Consider the following 14,875-nt stretch of genomic DNA (forward strand, 5'->3'; position numbering starts at 1 on the left):
CCTTGCTAACCCTGATTTCCTCTCTCCTTCTCCATCACTCCTCCAAACTCACTCCCACCCTCTCTCTCCTGTCTCCCCCGTCGCTCCCCTGTTCCCCTCTCCCTCACACACACAGACACACACACACCTCTCTCTCTCCCTCTCTTGTCTCTCCAAACTCGCTCAAGCACAACTAAGCCGGGGGTTTGAGTCCCAATGAGAGCGGTTAGGGCAATCAGTGCTTTTCACACCCTCTGATGTTCTTAAAAGGTGGAGGGATCAGACGCCCCTGCTGTACTGCCGCACTTCACTGACACACCACGCACACACACACACACACACGGTCTTACATACACCCGCACGATCTATCCGAAACCAACACGTACACAAATGATTGCACACATATGCACATACTCCCAACATGGTCAGACACACTCACAAATCCACACTCACTTGCACACCCACATCCATACATGGCCACACACACTGACAAACACACACAAATATTCACTGGGATGTCTCCTGTTGCGCTAAAATGAGCAGATTTTTGAAGTCACAGCTACCAGACGGACAGAAGAGAGAATACAAAATAGAAGGAAAGGATTTTGTCAACTGAAATCTATTTCTGACTATGGTTCTACTCATTGCCATTAACCTTCACATTAGAGAGCAAACAAAACTACACAAAATCTACTCTCCATTTGTCTCATGTAAAGTTTTGAATAAGAAAAAAGCTGACGAGAATAATGACATTATTTAATTATGTAATTAATAATTTGTAAATGTTACGGTTATCTTTATATGTAAATCGTTGAGGAATAAACTTTTCCGTCTGTCATCGCTAGTCATGACCAAGTCAACAACAAAAAAAAACAAAAAAAAACACAGGGTTCATTGGGACCAAAGTTTAAACTGGCCAAGCCGTAGCTGTAAAAAGTTTATAGAGAATGGTAAGGGTGAAGAGATTTAAGCGGCATTTAAAGTACAGTATGGTTGGCTTTACAAGGAAAAAAACAGATATCAAACCTAAAAAGCAGACGTCAAAACACCAAAGACTCAGTGAAGTAACAGTAACATTATTTACAGTCAACCGTACTTTTTAATAGAATTACATTTATCATACATCCAAAGGAAGAGTGCATGTGTGTGTGTGTGTTACCGGCAAGGTTTCAAGTTAAAATGCCTGGAGATAGTTCTTGCCGGTGTATCATTCAGGTCTGTGGGATCAGGTGTGCATGATGGTGTGATATAGAATGCAGTTAGGAAACTGAATGTACAGCTCCACGCTCCCCGTAATGCGGCAAAGAGCAGTGACGCTATCAATTTACACCGTAACGGACAACACAGTCACTTTGCACCAAAGTGAAAGACACCAACACACACACTCACACGGAGCACAGGCACAAAGTTCAGGGGGATTAATTCACTGCATCATGTCATCAATCCTACCTTACCCCCTACTGTCACAATGGAAGGAAAAATTTGTAAAAAAGGAAAACTCAAGCGCAGTGCCCTTAATGCTGTGCTAATACCTCCATCCTCTCTCCACCCCTTCTCTCTTCTGCTTTCTCTTTTCCTTTTATTTTTACTCAATTTTCTCCTCTTTTTCCTCTCTTCTACTTTCCTATCCTCTCTTCATCAATCTATCCTCTCCTGCAGCCTCAGCCAGCCTGCCTTGATGAGCGGAGGCTCTTAGTCACATTGAGGTCAGCCTGAACCCACACACACACACACACACACACACACACACACACACACACACACACCTGCATACACAGTACACACACACACACCTTCATACACAGGGAAGGGGTCATCCTGGCAGGGTTACGCTGCACAAAGTCAGCTTCCCATAATGTGGCTGCTGTCGCCTGCATCACACCCTCATGATCCAATTAGGAGCCCCGATTCCTCCAATCAGCTGCTGTGGCGACCAACGGGTAGACAAGCAGGCAGAGGCAGGCGGGCAGCGCCAATCTCGTAAGTGCTTTTAAGGGATTAGAAGGTGGGTGGAAAGTAGGGAGGGAGGGGAACACCTCTCTCTCTCTCTCTCCATCCTTGGTGCTCTCATTTTGCTGCTGAGACCAGAACGGTACAATGCCTCTTAATTGGCCTCACACATTACTGCTGCGAATCCAAATACAAGTGGAAGAAGTATGTGTATAGGAATGTTAGCCGTAAAGAGGGAGATTGGTTACATAAGACCTGGGACAAGTTGGGTAATGAAGAGAAAGAAAAAGAGGGGGCAGAGGGTGAGATGATGTACTGTAAGGAAAAGAGGTGGAACGAAAAAAAGTAACAAAAAGAGCAATAAAGGAAAGAAGGGGCTGGAGGAAGGATTAGGTGTTTAAGAAGAAGAAAAGCAAAGTACAGTACTTGTAAGTGCTGTACTTTTTGGCCTTCGCAGGATATTAGGGCAGAACAATTCATCGAACTATTATCGACATCACAATATTGCAAAGCTCTATACGTAAATCGCAGGAGCTGCAACCTTTTGAGAAAGGTAAAATCTGTCACAACATGATGATATAAATAAAGTATTTTGTTACTACAGAGACGCCCCAGCCTACAAATCATATTCTCCACATGTAAGATACAAGCACGTTTGCCTCAGACCCAAGCAAAGATTACATTATCTTTTTTACATTTTTTTCAAATGAACATGAAATGCAAAAGTTACCATCCCCTCTAAAATGGTGACTCATTCTGCAATGATCGCAATATAATTCCTTATTTTTTTTGCATATTGTTTAGCCTGTAAGACAGTACGGTAAATTTAGTACACATTTTTTTATACAAAACTGGGTTTGCAAAGTGCTAAGAATTATTTTCAGCTTCAATCTGCATACTGCGACTACACTCACTTTCTTGTGCGCATGCCTTCACAGATGTTGTTGTGTAATCCATTAGCTTTTGAGAGAGACAGAGAGAGAGCAAGTGAACAAGAGAGAAATCTTGATAAGGTTCAGACACCTGACTGTAGTAAGAACCTGTTATCAGACCTGCTAAAGGGCAGAGAACACAGGAAACCACAAACACTGTAAATTACAGATACACTATCTACAGTATATCTACTGTGTGGTTGCAATAGTACAAACTAATTAGACACACACAAGTGCATACACCACATATCCAGGAAAACAGATACAAACACACACATATACGTATTGCACATATGACCACAGATATACGCTTATTGTAAAAGGCAAACAAGCAAACACAAAGACATACACACTGACGTGCCTCAACTTTCTCCCTCCCTCACGCAGTTGTTATCAGTGAAACCAGTCAAAGTGTTAAATAAGCAGAAATCTATCTTCAATAAACCATTTAATGAAGGCCAATATTTTGATCTCTGAAGAGAAGAATAGATGTTTTTTTTCCCAGGGCTTTTAGCAGCCATTATCCACAGAGAGCTGTGTATGTGAGAGACAGAGAGTGAGCACGGGCATAGGGGCATGTGTGTGAAGTACAAATGTGTGTTATAATATCTTTAGTCAAACATTCAATATCTATAATTCTGATACAGAGAAAATACCACCAGGCTTGTGCTTTTAGCCCGGTGGGCTTATCTACTGTATGTCAAACGCACACATACGCACACAAACAGGTAGAATTAACACTAAACCAATGAGGTACAGATATATTTGCATTACAGCTGATAGCACACTCAGTGTCTTTTATAAAATGTGTGACCTCTGTTAGGATTTGCAGACAGCCAAATGCAACTTTTCTGGCAGCACCTAACCGGTTCCTGAGACTTAAGTTATGGTGGCCTGTAGTTGATTCAGTTAAATCAAGTCACATTACATAATACAGTTAAACTGTCTCAGTTACAGCAGGAATCCAACAGAAATGTCAAGTAGGTGTATATAGTGTTATGCCAAATTCAATTGGTCATTTGCTGGGTTTGACTTGTGAATAACTTCAGAGCTGGAATGTCTTGTTACACTTTCACACTTGTGAAATTTCTCTGTTCCAAAGCAAAACAGTCAATGCTGGAGTAAGCTTTATGCAGCAATTTTATAATGTTTTACTTGAATATACACGATGTCAAACAGTATGTAGCATAACATAGCATTTTTTAAATCATTCCTAACTGTATATTATTCTTGTATGTAACTTTCTTTAACACTTTTAACTTCCTATCCTGTAACACCAAGTCAAATTCCTGTGTGCACTGCACATTTAGCTTAATGATTATGATTATGTAAAGCCTAAAACCATAGTGAGCTGTTACTGTAGTTCAATGTAAGATTAAGAACCTGATTAACTCCCTGTTGATACATTTTAAATGTATTTTCATATTTAAAAATACTATATTGTTGAGGGGAAAAACTAATACTAATCAAACTATGAAAAACTACTTCTACTTAAACTGAGATGTCAATGTCAATACAAATGTAACTGTTTCTTTAGCGCATTTTGAGTAAGTGGAAGTTAGTTTTTAACAGGCTTTACAACATGCAACCCCTAAAACTCTCAATTTACCTGATCCCCATCCTGGTAAGACATGTGAAATGCAATTAATAACACTAATGTTTCCATTCATTGGCGCTGGTCAGCAAGAGACTGGCATCATACTGTATCTGTACTGTCTGATAACCAACTTTTATTTAGTTAGTTTTTAAGGTCAACAGTATTGTGTTAAAATGTGTGTGTGTGTGTGTGTGTATGTGTGTGTGTGTGTACGTACGTGTGTGTGTGTTTACCCACCACTGTGCAGGTTTTATCTTTCTCCTAAGCATTTTGCTTGAGGCGTCAGGACCTCAATTAAAGCGAACTGCTTGTAGCAGTCATGAGCTTGACACACACACATACACACAATCACACCTATGCGCGCGCGCGCACACACACACACACACACACACACACACACACACACACACACAATACATCTAAAGTATGAATATTTCACTATATCTAAGTCCTTTTACCTTGGAATGACCTGATTGTCCCACCGTGTGCATGTGTGTGTGTGTGTGTGTGTGTCACTTCATTTCCATAGAGGTATGTGGAAGTGCATTCAATCTACTTCTCGAGCAAAGACATGGACACTAATACAGGCACAGAGGACTTGGTCCAATGACACAGAATATTCACAACATTAATGCTTTTTTGTTAGTTTTTATATCTCGGTGGCTTTGTGTTTGTCCTATATATTTACCACATTATGGGATGAAATCTCAATTATGACATTAATCAAACCACATTTTCTTCCCATGTTTTCTTTAATTATTCCCAAAATACTATTTGATAAAATATTGTGTTAGTGAAACAAAGGGCTTAAGATCAATCACACTCACCTTCAGTATTCCCTCTTTATGATAAGCAATTGAGAAGACAGTCTTAAAATGTGCGTTAATTAATCATTAACATAATCATTTCACAGAGCATTTCGCTTTACATACCACTGAGTTGAATTACACACAAGTTCACCCTGTATGGCATAAAACAAGAGGGCATTGTTCCTCTACCACTAACAGCACCGAAGCAGTCAGAATTTCTCATTCTCATTTTTATCCAAATATCCAAAATCAAATTTTAGTCTGTGATGAGCCTGCATGTTTTTTGTATTAAAAGGCAGCTATTTGATCTGTGTGTTATACAGATGCCAACTACTTAAATAGCTACAGTGAGGTAGTTTGCACACAAAACACACATGCAGACACACGTAAAGGGATGCACAGGGGAATTGCTTTTTTCTTACTCGCTGTGTCTCTCTTTCTCTTTCGCCATGGTCATTTAAGAGGCCCAGTTAAAAGTGTCTCTGAAAAAAATGCTACACACATTCCTTGCGCATTAATCACCTGCGGCAGCTTCTCTCTTAATTCTCAGCCCTGCATTAATTACCAGGCTTTTTAAACAACTTCCCCTTACCGACATAAGTTGAGGCAAGTGTTAAAGAGCCAGGTAAGCAGTGTATTGGAGCTGGAACTGCTTTGTCTATGGCATATCAAAAGGCATTGTGGCTAGTCCTCCCTTCTTTTAAGGGAAGTGTTTTATATCAGGTTCTTTATCAATGAACAAGTACAGGTTAGGGTGAAAGTTAAGGTTAGACCTAAAGTGTACTGTTAGTCCATGATAAAAATTATTAAAAAAGCCCTGAACACAATTAAATCCACTTCCCCGACAGGGAGGGATGACAGGGAGAAGAGAGGAATGAGGTGAATTTGGAAGAAAACTAAATGTCCCTGACAGCATGTTGCCTGCTAATTTTAAAAATGATAACAAAGACCTGACAACTCATTCTTTTCCCTGTTTTCCCTTCAATGCGTCCTCTTTTCCCCTCACCCTCACTGTACTGTCCCATCAACCCTCTTCTCCCTCTGTGTCCCCTCTCTCTCTCATTCTCTCTCTACCCAGTGCTTGCCAAACACCCCTCTCTTGTGTTCACATGAAAGACAATTAGACCCAGCGACATCAAACCTTGCAATGACAGTTAGTGTCCACACACACAGAAGCACAATTCACCTCTCCTATGCCACACAGCTTGCTGTTCACTCCTCTGACTAGACTGAGGAGAAGAGAGCCAGTTAAACAGACTACATAGTGTAATGTGTGTACTGTATGCACCTCTATTCAGAATGTATCAATGATGTCTAACATTTGGAGGCAACTCCTCATTTATAGCCCAATATGAAGAGAAAGAGAGCAAGAGAGGCAGAAGAGACAGTACCTATGGATGGACATGCAAATTTACTACATACCCTTTCCCTCTATATGAGTTTGTAACTGTCTGTTTCTTACAATAATCGGCATTACTATTTACTGGTAGTATCAATCTTTGCTGTTGCTTCCTACTTTTCTACTTTTTATGTGGATTTTAAAAATATAAAGTCATTTAAAATTTTCAGTTGTGTTCTGGGGTTTAAAAAACTGATCATTGGCACCAAAAGCCCTTGTTTGATTCCAGCTGGGGACCACTGTTGCATGTTGTGTCCCCCACTCCTCTCTTCCCCCTTCATCTCTAATATGTCTTTCTAATAAAAGGTATGAAAATCCTGCAAAACACATTTTGAAAGGTATATTGAAAACTCTATATTAATGAAATGAATGATTAAGTTACTGAATGGATGGATGAATGAATGAGCAAAGAGCTTACCTCTTACCAGAGTAATTTGGCTATTGATTAAGTCAGCTTTTCTCATAGAATTGACCATTTCTTATAGATTATCAATACTTGGGCCACTTAGGCCATTTAGAGGTGACTAGGCAGCAAGAGCACTGTTTCTACTAATGAGCATGGAATTGAGTCACATTTAGTGGAAAGTACATCTGTGTGTGTGTGTGTGTGTGTGTGTGTGTGTGTGTTTCAAGTGCTGCAATCAAGTATTTTAAGTGATCATGTATTGATTTTGGGAAATTAATGCCTTGTTCTCACATTAATAGTGAAACAAAATGAATCTTTATTTCATGTGATTATCATGCTGGAGCTGATTGGATAATTAATTATATGCAACACTCAAAAAGACAGAGAGAAATACAGAGGTTAGCACACACACACACACACACACACACACACACACACACACACACACACATACACACACACACACACACACACACACACACACACGCAGACACACAGCTGAGTGGTGGGAAGGGAAGGGAAACCCGAGCTGGACCAGGAGTGGGATAACAGGAGTCCAGGAATAGTGGCAATCGATGGATGGATAGATGGGTAGATGGATGGATAGAGGGGGGGAGGAGGTTGGAGGCAAGGGGGGAGAGTTGAAGGGAGAGATGAGTGGTCTCCTGGGTGGAGTGGTGATAGTCGTGCTGAGTGTCTGTGAGACCAAATCCTTTCCAAGCTGAGGGGAGAATGGTAGGAGGAGAACGAGAGAGGAGAGGAGAGGAGAGGAGAGGAGCCGTGTTGATGAGGAGAGAGGAATAAACTGAAATGAGTTGTGGAGGAATGTAAAAAGGCAAGGCATAGAGGGAGAAGATGAGAGTTTAGAGGCTGGAAGAGAGAAAAGTTGTACAAAGCTGTGTTTGAAGTTGACAGTATTTCAACTTCAAACACAATTTTCCAACAATGCCCTCTAAGTGAATCTAATAGGTCATAAAACACTTATTTAGGATTATCCACAGCATTTAAATTAATACATTACAGATTTATCTTTTATAGTTTGCAGTGTTGGGCCTATCAAACTTGTAGTGGTGCATCACTGAGCAGACACCGCACTTTTAATAAGTGATGCAAACGTTTATACCGTCATTTAGTCACTGCATTGATAATGAGTTAAGATGTGTTAGGATCCATCTGAATTAGGTCAGAAATGATTAGGTCACAGCTTAAAATGCCTGAAAATCAATAGAAATATTTGGAAAATAGAAATTGAGTGACTGATCGGTCACATTGTCTATTCACTTTGCAACAGTTAATCAGCAACGCTTATCACTTCTGCTGACCCAAAAACCTTGTTTTATACCTAAAATTTGCAATTATGCAATAACAAAACCTCAATGATGGCTCTCAAAACAGTTTATCAAAGTAATGTAAATATCACAGGTAAATCAGATTGCTGTCTGAATGTATGAAACAAGATGACATTCCAAAAACTGAACTGACATGATACATCAAGGATAAGCAATTTGAAAAAGCAAAGTTAAGTTTCCAAGTAGAGGTAAGTAGAAGTATTTCTTTCACAACCACACACACAAACACACACGCACACACTAACACACACACACACACACACACACACACACACACACACACGCGCGCGCGCGCGCGCGTACGCACACACACACACACACACACACACACACACACACCCCCACAGCTCTAGAATAGCTGTAAAAACAGGTATTGATGCAAAGGCCTAGTCAATGACCATCAGAGGTAAACAGAGACCGCCATTAGCCAGCCAGTCAATCGCTAAAGCATTCTGGGTAATTCTAGCACACACATACACCCAGACACAGGGATACACACATCGACAGCAAGAGGACACCCCTCAGGGGCATATTAACCACATCCCTACACACACACACGCACACACCCACAATCACACAAAAATGAAAGGACTGCATTTTATGCCATTACACTGTTCACTGTTAGTTATATTTTCATCCTCTGTCCCTTCCATCTTTCTATCTCCTTATTTTTCTCTTGTGCTCTCTTTATCTGACTCTCCTTTTTAACTGTTTTTCACACCCCTTGTCTCTCTCAGGAGTAAAGTGGCAGTGGGTTGTTCCTAGGGGGTCTTAACCAACTCTCATTAGTACAGTGCAGTAGTTTGTGTGTGTTTGCAAGAGTGGTGGGGATGATTGTGCATTAGCCCGCTAGCTAATCAATGGGAAAAACCACTGAGCCCGGGCCCCTGCTTATGTTACCATCAGTGCTATTTTTAGGGACACACACGTCCACACAAACAAAAAAAATCACAAACTGCCATGGCTGTCACGCACACTGTTGCTACAGGCAGTTTGACTCAGGCTTTTGAAATCAGGCTCAAGTCTAACCGAAAACATTTCAAGAAATATTCAGGAAATCTATGGCAGCAGGAAGGACATTAAATACATAATATGTAGAAATTTTACTTTACTGTATATCAGCTGGAAGCTAACTTTAGTGAGCACAGCACTCACCAAGGGTGTGTGTGTCTGTTTGTTTAAATTCAGGTCAACTTTTAGTGAATTCAGCACTCACCAGAGACTCCGGTTCTCTCTCTTCTTTTTCCCTCTCATCTCTATAACGTTCATGAAGTAAAGACATGTCCCCTCCAGCTTCTGTCAGCAATTATCATTACGGTATGTAAAATTCCAGCAATAGAGGTCACCTCTGGATCACTGCTGCAGTCAGGTTGATAAACAGTAGTTAAGGTAAATCCACTTTTTAATCCCAAAAGTTTGAAAGTAATCGCTGAGCTCTCTTCCCGTCTGTAAACGGCTGCAGATCATAGCAGAATCCAAACAAACGTCTTTTGTTATGTTTTGATAGAGAGACCCCCAGCATCAGAAGGTACATTGAAAATATATATATTTTTTAAAAATTGTCAACTGGCATGTCAAACCATGGATAACAGTATTCTGTCATATTTAATTACTACAGGCAAAATAACTTTTAGTGCTACTTTTATATAATTTGTTCTTTGTTATTGGTTGTTTTATTCTTTATATTCTATTCTAATTTAAGTATTGAATACCTGTTTATACAAAAATGTTATCTCACTTGCTTTATTTTGGCAATCACCTGTACATTGATAGTAGATAGTTAACCTCGAGACTTTACTGAATACTGTTTTAGCTCTTATTTTCAACACACACTGCCACAGGCTGACTGCTTACTGTATTGTACACTCCGATTGTTAGAAGCTATGTTGATATGCTTGTATGTTTCATGGAATGCTTTAAAATGTTGTACAAATGTACAAAACAGGCACTCTGGCCCAAAGGTCTAAGAAGTATACCATGTAATTGCATTTACCATGATTTGAATCCGACTGGGGAGTTCCCCTCCTCCTAACTTAACTGTGAACTGTCCAACAAAGCCAAAATGCCAAACAATATTCTTAAAATGTGTAAAAGGATGTATTTTTTTTTCCCATATTGCAAGTAAAAATTACGTTAGGGCTACATCTCAATCCAAATAATTACAACAATGTAACTTTTTCGCTTTACTCCCTCCACTGTCTCACCCTCCCTCTGCCTCTCCCTTTGCCTCTCTCTCCCCCTTATCTGTCTTTCCTAGTGGGAGTGAGACAGATTAACGTCAACGCTGGTTTTACTTATCATACTGTAGGCAGCACAACCCTGCAAGGGATAGAGTGGAAGCAGACTGCATCACAATTCAACACTGGGCAAGAGAAAACACAGTACTACTACAACTACACAAAACTCACGTACTTACTGTACGTAGACACATGAAGTGGTACACTTCACTGATGTACTGCATGTTCTCAGGGTTGGTTGCTGATACTGAGGGGGACTGAGCGAAGCCTTTCCCAAAATTTAAAGATTTAACTTTGAGGCCTTCTCTCAATATTGAAAAAGGCTCATTTGACCATGAGAAATGAATGTCCATTTTTTATTTTAAAAAATGGCTTCATAGTCCACCAAGTTATGCTTCTCGATAGGCAAGTGTTATGTAGAAGTTTAATATATGATATCAAATATGCTATTCATATTTCTGTCTCTATGTCTGTAAAAAATTCAAGTGTTTTCATGCATGCGTATGTTTGCATGAGTGAATATGTGTGGTTGAGTTGGCAAACAAACCCCCCTGCGTATGGGTGTACGCGAATTTATGTGCACCTATCTTTGTGCATTACTCAGAGGTCCCCTCCGCCCTCTGATACACAAACACACAAACATTCACACACAAACAGTTAGAGCTTAATGAAGCAGAACTCAGCCTGGTGCCCATTAGCCTGATAATTAATAATTTCTTTCTGCCTCCTAACACACTTATCAACTTGCAGAGGAGGTTGCGTGTGTGTGTATGTGTGGCTGTTTGTGCCTGCCAGTGCCTGTGCACTTCGGCAGATAAGAGATGTGGTTGGTAATGGTATACATATATTTGTACATGTTTGCACGTATGATAGTTTGTATGTTACTGCTGTTGTTTGAAAACTTCAAACTCGATTAAAAATACACTGTTTCCATTTAATGAGGCACATCTAAATGTAGAATTAGAATTTAAAACTCCAGTAGTCTGTGCCTGGCCTTAGGACACCTGTCACTGGAAAACGCTCTACTACTCCTCAAGTTAAATATATACCATCACCTCATTTCAAGTGAGAGAGGGAAACAGACAGACGGGAGCAACCTCAAGATTGCAAATCATGTACCGTGATGTTATGGACAGGGATCCATTCTGTGTCCTCTTCCTCCTCTTCCTTTTTCCTCCTCCTCTTCTTCTTCCTTCTCTGTGTCACTTATTCTTGCTGCTGTGATCCAGATATTGTTAGAAAGGGAAAAGGAGAGAAAAAAAGGTCAGACAGAAATGCCACAGTTTGCAGAAGAAATTAAAGGTCTTTCTTCATTCTCTCATTCAGCCAACTTCATTTCTTCATTCTCTCCTTTTTTCTTTCCTTTTTTCATTTTTTCATGTTCTCCCCTATCCCCTTCACTGCACCCACTCTACCTCCATCCCCTCCTTCACCTCCCTTCTCTCTATCTCTGTGAATAGAACATCAAAAGCCTCTGAGTTAGATGGGGAGTGACAGTGTTTGCTATTGGTATGCAGGCAGACATGTCTGCTCCAAAGTGTTAGTCTGAAGGCCTCGGCTAAGTGTTTGTCAAGACTTAAAGCCATTGTTCTCGTCTCCTCTCCTCTCAGATCTCAGACCTCTCCCTTTCTCTCTCTCTATCTCCCTCTCTCGCTCCACTTTTGTACTTTGATGGAGCATTTTACTCCTGTGTGTGTATGTGTGTATATGGGGAGGCCGTTATGAGACAATGTGTGTTTGTGTATGTGAGTGGTTGAGCGGAGAGAATGTGTTCACTTTCATGATTATGTTTATAGGTGCGGGGCATTTTAACAATAAGCAAAATCCATCCACTTGTTGCAACTGGTGAAAGACTGGATTCTAACAAAGATAAATAAAGTCCAATTTTTTTCAACGTCATGGTGATGGCGTCGTGTTTTTTCCAAGGCTCCACTGATGATCTACATTTTATTCTATGGTTGTAGAGTGACTGGATAGAAAGTGCGTCCTATCTTTCTTTTTGCATATAACATCCCAAAAAGTATGTTTAAAATGTGTGCAATTATTGACTTAGAATAATAAATAAAATGTGTCTTGCTGGGTTCAACAATAACTTTGAAGAACGTTCAAAAAGGGTTTGTGTATTTGAAGATTGAGATTTTACTTGTAGAATATATTCATATCTATAGGATGAGGTCAGACTGTGTAAAAAAGAAATACAATACTGTAATCAAAATTATATAGATCTCAAATGGCTGATCAAGGAGATACATTTTCTGCAACATCTGGTACAGCTGATACAGCAGTATACATAGTACACGAGTCTCTTATCTAATTAGTAGGACATGTCAAAGATGATGTACAGTGGCCATCAATATGTCTCTACTGACAGAGAATACATAATGCCCATGTTGGCACACACATCCTTCTTAAACTACATGCACAACTGTCTCCACTATTTTGGCAGACAGTTTTGATTAACACAGTCTCTGCCCCTTGAACAGCACAGAGGAAGTCCTAGAACAGTTATTGTAACCAAACAAAACTTGGGTGTCGTGATTTTTGAAAAGGTCCAACAATAGTGAATGTCGAGTATTCATCTGATCAGGAGCCAAAAACCATAAGTAAACTTTACATTGTGGATAAGAAGTTAAAATTGTCTTCCAATATGTATGATGTTTTACAACATCCAAGTTTTCAACATCCAATGAACACGAAATCACTAGCTAAATGAACAACAAGCTAAAATCTGTAAAAGATGGTTGGATGATGTCGAGCACTAACATTTGTTATTAACACATCAATAAAACACTGTTATAAGAAAATTTGTTCTTATGAAGGCATTGCTCTATTTCATTTCCACTCTCATGTTTTACATCTTCGTCTCCCTTTCCCTCCATATCTTACCCTCTGTCATTTTCTCCTGATTCTCACCCTCACCCTCCTCCTTGTTTGAATCTCTCTCATATCTTCCCTTGCGTGCTTCCCTCTGTCTCTCACTCTTAAACTTTGTGAAACATTTGTGTGTGTGTGTGTGTGTGTTTATAAACACTTAATTCCTACCAGGGTTACACTCAAGGCCTGGAAACAAAAAGCAGCTCTTTCTTTGAAGTCCAACCCAACGTACTATAGGGTGGAACTGTTAATCACTGATAACCCTGCAGCATCTCATCTCTCCCTCTCTCTCCCCATGTCTCACCCCCACCCTTCCATTGTTGCCATCCTCTCTCGCTCTGTCTCTTCACCTCATACCTCTCTCCTTTTTTTATTGTCTTACTGGTATTTTGCCTCTCTCTATTTTTTTTCTCCCTCTCTCTTTTCATTCATCTAGTTGTCACAAGAGAGTTAGCATCTTGTAGTGGTGTTTGGCTGATCACCACTGCGTGTTTGTGTGTTGTGATGGTAGGTACTGTCACTGGTGTGGCAGTGAGCCTAGTGGTGCCAGTAAAGCAGATTATGAGTTGATTTTGGCGAAGGATGCTGGTAATTCCTTTAAACCAACAAAGCTGTTCCATTAGCCCCCCGCTGTTGTCCTGAAAACAGACACTGTAATGCTCCCAAAACACAAGAGAGAGTACTGTTAAACATGCCCGTACCCAGTGCCATCTCAATATGCAAGTAAGCACACAGGCTTTTATGACATGAAAATGTGTTCAATCAGCGACATGCCTCTACCCACTGCACCCACCCACACACACAGGAGGTCATAAATTAACAGTATTTGATGACCTGAGTATAAGACTCAAAAATCACCTTTCTTCAAAATAGCTTTAAGAGTTTGCCTACATTAGTCCTACATAGTGTTGCTTTAATTTTCCACCTTAATGCATGCACACTGGCTTGCCTTGCTTTTCAGTTTCTCTCTCCTTTCTGTTTTCTCTCCACCAGCAACGTGATCTGCTTTCTTCGCCAGCAGTAAGTTTCATAAAGTCAATCATAAACACACCTCTTGTTTTGGATTTTGTGACCCACGATTCCATTGTCACTACAGCAGGTGCGCCGTGTGAGGAAGAAGCTTGTTATGCAGCCGATCGAATCCAACGGGCATTGAACGACACTGAAACAACCAGGTGCACTTACAAGTTTGTACAAAACAACGGCATTAGTAGTACATTAAATAGGCGAGGTTGCATCACAATCGGTGCCTTTACAGGAACGATGTAATACCAAAGAACATCTCAAGAGCATGTGTGATTGACAGTAGATGGGACAGGAAGAGCAAGCTGATTGTTCACGAT

At 40.3% G+C, this 14,875-nt stretch overlaps 1 protein-coding gene across 10 annotated transcripts in view; it reads right to left on the bottom strand.

Moving 5' to 3' along the window:
* Window positions 1-14,875, bottom strand: part of esrrga (estrogen-related receptor gamma a) — a 123,333-nt gene that overhangs the window by 97,858 nt on the left and 10,600 nt on the right. For 7 of the 10 annotated variants that reach the window (XM_084354280.1, XM_084354285.1, XM_084354283.1 and 4 more), the window contains exon 2: window positions 11,778-11,876. The gene's annotated coding sequence lies outside the window, so the exon portion shown is untranslated. Of the gene's footprint in view, window positions 1-9,637; window positions 9,811-11,777; window positions 11,877-14,875 lie in introns of those variants that run through there. The other 3 variants (XM_084354277.1, XM_084354274.1, XM_084354279.1) reach the window with 2 other exon arrangements.

Source organism: Pagrus pagrus (assembly GCF_965226575.1).
Source record: "Pagrus pagrus genome assembly, chromosome: 1".
Classification (NCBI taxonomy): Eukaryota; Metazoa; Chordata; class Actinopteri; order Spariformes; family Sparidae; genus Pagrus; species Pagrus pagrus.